The sequence below is a fragment of the Phoca vitulina genome, unplaced genomic scaffold (genome assembly GCF_004348235.1).
Source record: "Phoca vitulina isolate PV1807 unplaced genomic scaffold, GSC_HSeal_1.0 scaffold42, whole genome shotgun sequence".
Lineage (NCBI taxonomy): Eukaryota > Metazoa > Chordata > Mammalia > Carnivora > Phocidae > Phoca > Phoca vitulina.
In genome coordinates this window covers 8,681,052-8,693,570 of record NW_022589745.1, presented here as the reverse complement: position 1 = coordinate 8,693,570, position 12,519 = coordinate 8,681,052, and the positions used below count along the sequence as shown (strand labels likewise).

Genomic DNA, 12,519 nt, shown 5'->3' with positions numbered 1-12,519 from the left:
CATGCTTTATAGTTCAAAAATGTCCTTTGATGCATTATTTTCACATAATCATCTCACCAGTCTTGGTATTAGGCAATTCAGAGACCATGCCCTCATTTTAAGAAGAGGAAACCAAGGCTTAGGGAGATGTGCTCATGTACGTGCAGCTGTACGACTAGATGTTAGCAGAGGAGGTACTTCAGCCCCAGCACAGAAGGCAATGCTGCCTTCTTCTTCACCACCTCTGTTGCCACGTAGAATAACAATAACCAGCTCCGTACTTCTACATCACAGCTGCATGGAGTTCAAAGAGTGGATTCTCATCCAAAGTTCAAGTGCTTGTACTAAGGAACACCAACTGGTGTTGGATATAAAACGTTAGTAGACAAGAGTGTTCTTAAAGAATCCAGATGCTCTTACCACCAAGAAACACTTTTTGCTATATATCTGAATCTCCTTCTAGAAAGAGTAGGGAAACATTATAATGGAAGTATAAAAGTTGCTTGCCCAAGGGCATCATAGCTATAAACACATAAATTAGAATACAAACTAAATGTCAGATACTCTCTAAATTCTCTTTCACCTCTGACCCTTATAGGTACCACAGATTGAGTAGGAGGTAAGCACACACTCGAGAAGAACAAACAGGGCAAGAGGACTGGAAACCATTTGATGATAAGGAGTGGCCAAGGAAACAAGGGACTAGAAATAAGAAGATACTGGTAGACAAGAGTGATGTGTGTGGTGCTGTCTTAGGAAAGACTAACTCAGTTCAAATCGTGTGGCCACAAAGAGGGAAATTGAGACTGAAGTTAAAAGGCCTGGGAGTCAGGGTTTGCTAAAGGGTAGAGCCATCCAAAGATGAAATAAGCAGCTTCCAGGAAAGGGAAAGAGAAGGAGAGGAGGAAAACAGCTGTTGAGCTCCTGTCTTGATCTTTGACGTGCATGACTTCTAAGCCCTACAACAATTTTCATACCTGGGCATTATCAACCCCCTCTTCCAGGCTGGAAAATTGTTACTCAGAAAGAAGCCATCTGATCAACATCAGGGGCACTGAGTTACTGAATGCCCCATCAGGAGGATGTTAAAACAGAGGATGGAATACCAATTTAAATAGATTTGGGCATCACATGTGACAGGTTGTGGAAAAAAAACTTTATGATCCCTTCCAGCCAGGGAATCCCATGATTCTGTTGTGTTTGGGTGTTACTTCCTAATCACAATGAAGTACCGTTTACCTCAAAATACTGAATGGAAAGACAAAGCCCCACTGATACTCAACTGCTGCCACCACCACCATAATCACCACCATGACGACCACCACTGTCATGACCACCACCATGATCACCACCACCATGATCACCACCACCACACCACCATGATCACCACCACCATGATCACCACCACCACACCACCATGATCACCACCACCACACCACCATGATCACCACTACCATTATCATCATTATCAGTAGCAGCATCTGTTGTATGCGGGGGACTAGTATAAACTATAATTACAAATATTGATTGCCATTAAACACAACGGCTGCCGAGGTAAGGATTTTTGTCATCATTTCATGGATGATAAAACTGAGCCAAATTATTTACAAAAGGTCATCAAGCAAGTAAATGGCAGAACTCAGACTCAAGCCCATTGTTGTCTGATTCCAAGCCTGGTACCATCTTCAGAATGCCCCATTCTCTCCCTAATTCCTCCTGCATGCCGCCATGCCAATCTTGCACCTGAGCGCAGAACATACTGCATTAGGAAGGAGAGGAGCAGTGGTTGGAGCAGTCCCTGCTCCCATGGATTTTTTAAAAAATGTGTTCTCCTGCGCAGAGCTACCACAACAAGCATTACTTCCATGCTACTGTACTCCTTGAGAACATAAAGAACTTGATGGCATGATAAGAAGCTGACAGGCTTCTAAGCTCACTGTGACTCCAAAAGGTGGCTCCAGGACACAGTAGCATGCCATCTGAAAGTCCTACCCACAGAACCTCAGGAGGCAAGATGCTACCTTGCAGAGTGCAGCTCATTTGAAAGATTCATCCCCGCAATGCCACATTCCCCTCTCTGGGGATGCTGACTTGGCTTGCCTTCCTTGCAAGGTGCGAAGGCCATCCGTAACTTTCCCCACACTCAGCAATTTTTCTGACTCTCTGGCTCTTTCAGCTGAGGCTGCAATGTTAAACATGTAGTTTTGTAAATTAATTCTTTGAAGATTCACTCTTGTCAGCTAACTTTTCTCACTGCAATAAGCCAAGGAAGTCGCTTACTAGCAACTGAATTTTCCACTTTCATGTACTCCCGAGTCCTTTTAATTTAAGACAGTGTTCCAAAACCCCTATTCAGCAAAACTCACCAGTTATACACAGGAATCTCTAAAATGTTCACTTAAAATTAATGGGGAAAGTTATCATCTCATTGTGGCCTTAGATATTTTTAAAAGGTGTCTCAGTATATCCTCAAGAGGAGAAAGGAGACAGAAGACGAATAAGTCTTCAGTGATCATTCAACTCAAAACAACCGCAATCTTTCAGTTTTATTCTCCTCTCCTCAGCTATCATCTGCCCTGTGAATAGCCTGTGCCAAGCTCTAGAAAAGTGTACTACAGGTGAGAGCTCAGAAGAATTCACAGGTGAATAAGGAAGGGACATACAATCCACCATAGGGCAGAGCAGGCAGCCCTCAGAGGTGCAGGGGTGTCCTGGGGCAGCTCTGGGCTGGGAGGCCTGAGCCCTGGGTTTTGGTTCTTCAGCATCCCTAATTTACCCCATACGTTTGCACAAGTTGTTTCCCCTCTAAACTTGCTCATCTATTAAAACAAAACAAAAAAGTAGAATCAGATCATGCTAAGATTCCTTCTACCTCTAGGTTTCTAAGAGTTAAGAATAGCAAAATGTTCCAGGAGAAAAACAAATGTTCTAGCAGAAATGAGGAGAGTGGTTCTCCCTGGCTTGATCTGAGAAAGTGCTGGAAAGGCTGCAGTCATGTGCTGGTCTGTGTGGAATGCCCAGGATGTGGGTGGATCTGGAGGTGAAGAATGTCTGAGAGACATTCTTGTCAAAGGAAACAGATGATACCCCTACTGCTGCTGAAGATGAATGGAGGGGGAAGTAAGGAAGGGGGAGGGACAGAAGGAAAAAGAGGAGCAGGATAATAATAATAATAATATCTGCATAGCCCTTGGTGGTTTATAGACCAGTTCCATACACACTGGCTCCCTTAGCTCTCAGAACTAAGCTGGGAGGCAGGAATCGGCATTTTAGTCCACCTTTATGGACTCAGGGTGGACCCTACATCTAGTAAGTGATGGAGCCAGGATTCAAACCAAGGTCTGGCTGACAGCCAGCCTCACATCATACAACCATGATCACAAGCTCAGGATGCTGCCACCACATGACGTAGTGTCCAAAGGACCTCGGCAGACATGCATTCAGCGGTGTTCATGACAAACATGGTCTCCAGAGGCAATGAAAGAGAGCCCCGCTGTGTTCTGTCTTGACCACCTCAGGACCACGGCTTGCAGTTCTGGGTCCCACACTTCATAAGGAAAATTGCCCAACTGGAACATTTCAGAGGATGGTGAGAATCTTTATATCCAAGTAATATTAGGGACCATTGAGGCATGTTGGGTGGCTCTCCTGGAAAAGGGAGGACATAGCCAGTACCTAGCATTGTTTCAGAGTTATCTTAAGGTCTATTGTATCAGCCAGAATCCCAACTGGAAACAGATGGCTGTATCAAATTAGGTTAATCAGAGGAAGATCTGTTTACAGGGGAACTATTTGCAACGGTACAAATGTAGAGGAACCAAAAGGATAAGGTGGGTATCAGAAGAGCTAGCTTGCCTAGACACACAGGATGTTGAGAGGAAGTCATCATTGAAACCTGAAGAAAGTCATGTAGAGAGAAGATGTCCCTGAAAGAAATGGTGACCATCAGTCGGACAGGAAGGACAAAGCCAGTCAAAGGTGACCTCACAAGTAGGAGCCTAGGGAATACAGACAATGAAACTTATTCTTCTCTCTCCTGTCAATTTCCTGCTAAGACACCGTTGTGGCCAAATCCAACCAGAAGTCAGAGCATACAGGACCCCATGGATGAAGTTCCAAGTTAGCCCCCCAGGGCAGACAGCAGAGTGGAGAAGGTGAAGGCAAGGTCTGGAGGGACAAATGGAAGACATCAGACACAGCTAACCCATAGAAGAATTAGACATGGTGTGAGACCACTAGAGAATGGGTGGGGGACCGGGAAAAAGAATTAGGACCAAAGGGATGTTACAAGGAAATGAATTTTAGCTAAATTTTAACATAAGAAAGGAAGAAATTGACAGCCAAAGAGAGCTGAACTAGGAAGGAATATTTCCATAAAGACTACTGAGCTCCCCAGCATTGAACTTCAAGTCAAGGTTAGAAGACCAGTGAGTCAGGAATGCTCTAGAGGAAATCCAATGTTAGGCTGGATTCAATGACTTACAAAGTTTCTTCTAATTGTGATATTCCAACATTTTACGAAAAAATGAAATAAAAAGTAAAATAATAGAAGGGATTTTTTAAATTAATCTAGTAATATTCCCCCCATTTTCCTCCTCAACCTCCTCCCAAATTAAGTATTTGCATTCATCTTACCTGGCAGCTAATAGAAGATGCCTCCTGATTAAGGATGGCACCGGAGATAAAGTTCTGATTAGGCAAAATTCTGGAGACACTTGAGTTGTTTTTAACAACCTTCTGCCTTGTTTATTGTGGCACTAGGATGACCTTGACCAGGAGAGGGAATGTACTCTCTAGTCCAGACCACTTCAAAACACTTTCTTCATCTTCTTGAGGAGTGTCACATTTGCTCACAAGATTCTGCTCCGTAATTCCCCACAGTGTCTCTAAAGTGGGAGCAGATTATAATGAGAGAGTAGCTGGCAGATAATTTGACAACTTTATTAAGGTTTTAAGTTTTTTCTCTCTTGTTTTCCAAATAATAGTTTTCCCCTTCTTAACTACCAAAGGAGTTTCACTGTGATCACTATCGAGCTTAGTTAAAATCTAGATTTGCTGATGCTTCCATTTCCTGAATTTCCAAACCAATGCTTCAGAGAAGTTTAGCAATTGCATAATTACCCATAATGTACTTTATATACTAGAGGCATCTTGTGGGCTTTGTATTAAGTGAATAATAGCAATGTTGTTTTGAGTGAATAATAGTTTCGTTAACTCCATTGTTACTAATTTACACTTAGAAAACCAAGAAGGTCGTTTGGAAATGTATGCACTGGAATCTGCCATATCTTGGTTACACAATATGCTTTTCATTATTTCACAATGTCTTGAAGAATGGAACTAATAAAGCTGATATTTCATGGTGTCGGGTGCAGACTAGCAGTTTGATGTAATGTTTCAGCTCATGACTCCTTGTATGCAAAGAACAGATTAATCTATTCAACTGGAGAGAAAGACCACCCAAGGTTTAACTGCGCAGGTGAGGCGCAAAAGACTGGCTCACAACTATTTCCTCCCAGAATGAATGTAACCAATTGGCACAACTCCAAAACAAGCATGACAGAGCCATAGGTCAATAGATTCAATTCCTATTCTAGGAGAATAATGAATTAATTCAGTCATGTTCAGTAAGCCAAAATACTGCAGCCATTTGGGGAATCTTTTAGGAGCAATGGTTTGGATTTCTTTGTTCCTACATAGAAATAGTAAGTGGAGGACTTGATCTTGTGACTGGTCCGTGTTATAGCATGTTAGCGAGGAGCTGTTCATGCACAGGCACGCCCCATAAAGGAGGCAAAATGAACCCCGCGTGCCTGGCAAAATCATCAAAATGTGATTCTCGGTGCCAGAACTTCACCCAATCACCAAGAAATCCTTGTCACATGCATAATCTCTCCTACCCTCACTCCAGTATGAGCTTGTTAAGTCCTAAACTGAATGGGCAATGTCTACCTCTTCTCTACATTTCTTGAGCAAAATCTGCCTTCACTCACACATTTATTCAGACATCATTTATAGATACTCACAGGCACTCCGCCTGCACCGTGCAGGAGGCTTTCACAGACCAGATCTCATCTCATCCGCATCCCGATGCATGCCACTGTGTCATCCCTGGTTTGATCATATCTTCACTCTCTTCCAGCAATGTTGATCCACATGCTTGCTAATGCAGATGGGGAAAACAAACTCAAAGCGGATAATGTGCTTGCCCAAATCACCTGCTGTCTTCGCCTGTTCAGGCTGCTATAACAAAAATACCTTATCATCCACAAAAATTTATTTCTCACATTCCTGGAGGCTGGAAGTCCAAGATCAAGATGCCAGCAGATTCAAAGTCTGACAAGAATTCTCTTCCTGATGCTTAGACAATAGTCTTTTTGCTGTGTCCTCACATAGAAAGGAAGAGGGCGTTTTCTGGAGGTAGGGCACTGATCCCATTCATGAGGACTCCACCCTCATAACCTAATCACCTCCTAAGACCCCCACCTCCCAATACCATCACCCTGGGGATTAAATTTCACCATATAAATTCAGAGGTGGAGAGGGAGGACACAAACTCAGCCTTATCACCCCTGGTAGGAAGTCATAGAGCTGAGGTAGGATTCCAGGTCCGTCATAATGCAAATTTCATGATTCTTCTACTATATCAAACTATGTCAGACCCTGTAGTCTCCCCTAGACTGTAACATAATCCTTTTTCTCATGGGCTCTAACAACATTACAGGGCACTGTCCCTCACACCCACACATTCAAATGGCTAGTACTTACTGAGAACTTCCGGCATGCCAGGCACTGCTCGAAGTGCCTTACAGGTTGTTGACACATCGTTCAGTCTTCATGACAATAATGAGGAAAGTGACTAATATTATCCTCATTCAACAGATGAGCAAATGAGGCACCAAGATGTTCAGTAACTTTCCCAAGGTCACCCAGCTACAAAGTAGCAAAGTTGAAATTCAAATCCGAGTGTGTGGCTCGAGGCTGTGCTTTTTTAGTCTCCAAACCACTCTGCTTTGAGAGTTCCTCCAACAACACAGAGGCGTTTATTTATGGACAAAGCAACCATTTACTAAATGCCTCCTGCATGCCAGCAGTGAGCAGGTCCTGGGCACCCAAGAGCTAACGAGACAGTGTGGTCCTTTCCGTGCTAGAATTTTAGCATAAGGGGAGAGACAGATATTAAACAAGAGCTATGAAGGAAAACACTTACTACTGGTGAGGCAGAGGTGGGAGACAAGATCCTTTTTAGACTGAGTTGTGAGAAAATGCTTCCTGGATCTAATGGGAGGAGATGCAGCACTTTGGAGAAATGTAAGTGATGCATGGGAATGAGACCCATTCTGTCTCTACAGTTCACGTTCTCCGTCTGAGTTTGCATCTCAACTTGGACGCTTACTAGCTTGGTGGCTTTGACTAGGTTACTTCTTTGAGATACCATCTTCTCATCTGTAAAAGGGAATAATAAGGACTTCATAGGTTGCCAGGATCATTAGAAAGAATATAGAGAAAGCACCTAGTCGAGTCCTCACCTCTGTAGATACTGAACAAAGCTTTGTCCTTGCCTTTCCCTCTCTGAGCTGGGGACCATTGTGCCACGGGGGCATGTGTCCATATGAATGTTACAGCTCAGCCACTCTCACACCTGAATTTTCGTGGCCAGACGTGTGAACTGCTCTCAATAAGTGTCTGAAATAAAGCAAATCTGAGTGTGGGCTGTGAATACAGCCCTGTGAAGGCTACATGGGCAAAATGATGCCATCTACTTTTCAGGATCTGCCCTCAAGTGGTAGATCATCAGAATAAGCTCGGTTCTGCTTCAATAACAGGAAAAAACAATCCCAAATGCCCAGAGACTTCAAACAACAAAGGCTTATGCGACTTGTCACCATAACCGACTGGGAAGTCCACTGTACATCATCCTCATTCAGGGACCCAGGCCGACAGCAGTTCCATCCCTGTTTCCAGGGTGGCTGAGACTGGTCAAAGCAAAATGGCAAAGTGAATGCTGGCCCTTGAGGCTTCTGCTCAGACACGACACACATCACCTCTGCCCACGCTGTATCATCCATGACAAGTCACATGGCCACACCTAATTTCCAGAGTCCATGGAAGAGTGATCCTATGCAGTGCCCAGAAGAACAAGAGACAGTCGATGGACCGCTCCAGTGACCCCCACAAAGAGTCTGTAAAGATACTGCGCATGCCAGGTGATGGCAGGAGGTGGCTGCGGGGGGTGGGGGGGAGTCTTCCAGGAGAACCATCAGCATGGCAGCCCAGCAGGCTCCCCTCCCTTCTGGGAAGCTTCTCAACATTACCCAGAGCTTTCCAAGCACTTCCACTCAAGTAGCTCTACTGTCTGGGAAGACGGAACTCACCCCTCTTCACATTTGAGACCACAGACACCTCCCACTGATGTGCAGTTTCTCTCACGCCTGTGGTTTCATCTTATTAGTTCAGTGGGTTTTGCATCCCGCTCCATCACATAGCACGGTGTGTTTTAACAGCAGAGTCAACGCTTAGTGACAGTGCGCGGTGCTTACCCAGTGTTTCTGCATTACCACTGACCTTATCACCTCCTGCTCCTGGAAAAGCTCAGTAAGAGATCCCTGACAACTACTCTTGGAGTTTTCACAAATTGCCCAAATCTCTAAACCATCATTTTCTTACTTAGATCGTCTTTCTTTTCCTGAATAAAAATACTGCCATTTACTGAGAACCTATTATGTGCCGGCCATTCTCTTATTATCTGATTCAATACATTATCTACATTATGTCATTCCCAAGTCAGAACTGTTTTCTAAGGAAGGCACAGAATGACTGTGGTTTCCAATGATGACAGGACGTAGAGGCTCGGGAAGGCTGGTTTGTCAGAGCCACGCAGTAAGTGGCAGAGAAGGAACGTGAACCCCATTCCAATGCCTCTGAATCCCCCCATTTTTTTCCACTATGACCACTTAGCTTCACTAAGAAATTCCACCTCAGGTTTCCATCAACACAAGAGAGAACCCACAACACCAACTGCATTTCCTTCCATCCTGAGTGTGTGATCTTGGCTTGGTCTCTTTCGGGGACAAACCGAATATAGTGTTGTTCATCAAGAAACACTACATTACCTCACAAGTAGCACCGTGAAGCTCCAGTAACTTACAGGAGCTGAACAGGATGGCCCCGCTCATCAACCCACTAAACAACTCAGATGTCACGCATCAGCCTCACAGCCCCTGGGATGACAATTCACACATGGGGAAGACAAACTCCTATGCAGCACAAGCCCTTGGAGTCCCCAGTGATGAGTCCCACTAGGATTATGTATAAAAGACCCTGCTTCCTGGTCAGGGGGGTGGGGGGTTGGGGCCAAGGGAAAGAAGCAAAGCAGTGGGCTTAAGTGCGGTGTAGTTTTCCTGATGGGCTTACTGGGCTTTTGCTGATCATCCTTGTGTCAGTTAAATGGGGACCCTGGCGGCAGTTCACAGGGGCTCAGCTGGAGGGAAAATCAGCACACAGATCAGCTCCACCTGTCAGGTCCAGTTCCAAAGACAGACAGCCTTTCTGAACACGGTACTGCTAAGTGACAAAGCCACTCCATCTTACATTTTGTAAGAGATGGATCAGAAATGACATTGTAAACATAAAAGCAAAGGCTGATGTAAAAAAAGAAAGAAAAATAGATTGAACAATGAAAAATTGTAAATCCCTACACATCAAAAAAAATTCCCCAAACAAAATTAAAAGGCAAAAGACAACCTAAAGGGGAACATGTTTGTAACTTCAATGATACTGTGTCAATCACATTAATACAGGGTGATTCATACTAATTGAGTTAAAATGTACATTTTTTTTTTAAGGAAAAGGACATTCACAGAAGAACTCTAAATGGTCAGTCAGCATGTCTAAAACATTTAACCGTAATGGTAATTAGGAATACAAATTAAAATAAGGTACCATTTTTCACCTAATTGATCTTTTTTCTCTTTTTAAGATAATTCTGAGTGCTCTTCAGAGGGCCATAATGCAGGCCCTTTCCCTGTGGAGAGTGCTATGTAAATTCTAAGAAAGCAATTTAACAAACTGTATCAAAAGCCCTATGAACATTGTCATCTTTGATCTAGTAATTCCCTTCTGGGAATCTGTCTTGGGAAAATCATCAAAAATGTGGGTAAAGATTTATAGTCCAGAATTTTCAATGTTATTTATAATAACCAACATCAAAAACAAACAAACAAAAAAGAATGGGAGCAACCCAAAGAGCAAAAATAAATAAATTAAAGGCAGGGTAAGGTTAGATAAAACAGGGCAGGGAGCTACAATAGAGTATTGAAAGAATTATATGATGACATGGGGAAATATTCATAATATAGTGTCAGTTTAAAGACAAGCTTTGTTACAACTCTCCTAAAGGAAAATATACAAACATATATGTAAACAGTCATAGCTCATAGCTCACTCGTATGTTCATAAGACAAGAGCAAACACACTAAATTACTGGCAGTGATTATCTCTGAAAGGTACATTATGGATGATTTTTTTTCCTTCTTTAGATTTTTCTGTATTTCCCCAATTTTCCAAACTAACATTATATATATTATTATATATTATATATTTATTAAATATAGATTTATTAAATATATTATAGATTTATTATATGTAATATATTCATATATTTATTAATATATTATATATTTGTTATATATAATACATATTATACACATATGCATTTTTATAATAAAAATGGTTTTTGAAAACAGTATATGATAGATTGAAAATTTTGCCCCAAATTATTCCCTCCCTGCATCCATGCCCTTGGGTGGTATCTTACCACTGATTCTGAGCTTAGCCACATAACTTGACCAGAGGGATATGAGCCACTGTGTTGCAAACAGCTTACAAGGTGCTTACACCCTGAAGCTTGTCTTAACTTGCTGGACTTGGAATCTGAAAACAACCATAGCATGAAAGAGCCTGAATTAGTCTATTGGGTGCTAAGAGACACATGGTCCAGGTATACCCCTCATCACCCCAGCCATAAGCCAGCTAGCCTCCAGAAACAGAACTTACCAGCCGACCAGCAGCTGACCACAGATGCACAGGGCAAGCCCAGACAGCATCCGCAGAAAAACCACCCAGCTGAGCCAAGCCCAAATTGCCAACCTGGAGAATTATCAAATAAATTGTCATCATTTTAATCCACCAAGATTTGGGGTTTTTTATTATGCAACAAAAACTAAATGATACAGGGAAAAATGTACTCCAGTAGTAAAGTGGAAAAATCTTGGGTTTCCCCATTGGGGGCATTATTTGACCTCTCCAGAACCCCATTTTTTAATCTACAACTTGGGAATAATATCACAGGCTTCCCTGGGTAGTTGTAAGCACCAAATGAATTCATGTACAGGATATACACTAAGGCTAAATAAATATGCAATGAGTTGGAATCACCATTAATTGTTAGGAACTGTTAAGAGGAAAGAAGCTTTTAAGAGCATGAAGAACAGATGCTCAGGATACGTCCATCTCCACAGCCTAGGAGTGGGTTAAAAATATTATTTTACTAGTCAAAGGATTTCATTACTATGAGCAATGGATAAAGCCTTGGGCTGGTCTATATCCTACCTTTTCTGCTGACTTAGAATATGACATCGGATGCCTTTTATATTGATTAATGCAATTAATTCCTAAATGGTGGTCCCTCACGTCTGAGCCCATTGCAGTGGAGCAAGGGAAGAGCTGTGAGCAGGGTTATTTCAGATGTAAAGCTTAGACTCTCGCAAACTGGTGTCCACTTAGTTCACCTGCCACTCACAGCCCACCCCAGGCCATATGCTTAGCACTCCAGCCAAAGAAAATAGCTTAATATTCTCAAAACAGAGTACACAACTCGTGTACCTTGCTTGTGCCGTTCTTCTGCTTAGAATATCTTTTCCTATAATCAACTCCTAATCATCCTTCAAGACCTACCCCCAGGAAGACTCCTCTGAGCTCCCAGACAAAAGTATCTCCTTCCCTTGTGTTCCTACAGCTGTTTATCTTAGGCCAGGTTCTCTAGAAGTAAGAACTAAGACAGGGATGCTTGTGCACGTGATTTATTAAGGAGCTCTCAGGAGGACCCTTAAGGAGGAGAGGGAAGCAGGATAGGGCAATGGGAAAAGCTAAGCAAAGATGTAGACTCAAAGATGTGGAACATAAAAACCACAGAGTTGTGCCACCTTGAGGCAAGAGGTCCATCTGGTCCTCTGTAATCGCTATATCCCTGTGTCCCCATAGGAGTCAACCATTGGCTAGAAGCCATCCTCAGGGAGAGGGCCTAACCTTCCGAACACTTCCAGGGCTGCACCCATGACCCAAGACAATTCTCAAGAGGAGGGAGGAGCCATGGCCAAAGGGATCTAGATGGGCACCAGCAACGTCTGCCTTGGTCCACTCAGCACCACTCAAATGCCTTTGCTACTCACATTAAGTCCACTCCATTTAGGTACAGCTTCGTCAAGATGCTGATGGGTCATCTTTCCTGGAGAAATTTACAAGAGAGGCTGTTCCACTGGT

At 43.0% G+C, this 12,519-nt stretch overlaps 1 long non-coding RNA gene across 1 annotated transcript; it reads right to left on the bottom strand.

The window, feature by feature from the left end:
* Nucleotides 1-4,609: 4,609 nt before the first annotated feature.
* LOC116648214 lies at nt 4,610-7,112 on the bottom strand. The gene is made up of 3 exons (XR_004302466.1): nt 6,748-7,112; nt 6,006-6,222; nt 4,610-4,865 (listed from the first exon to the last, which is right to left on the bottom strand). It is a non-coding gene; the product is annotated as an uncharacterized LOC116648214 (long non-coding RNA).
* Nucleotides 7,113-12,519: the final 5,407 nt, after the last annotated feature.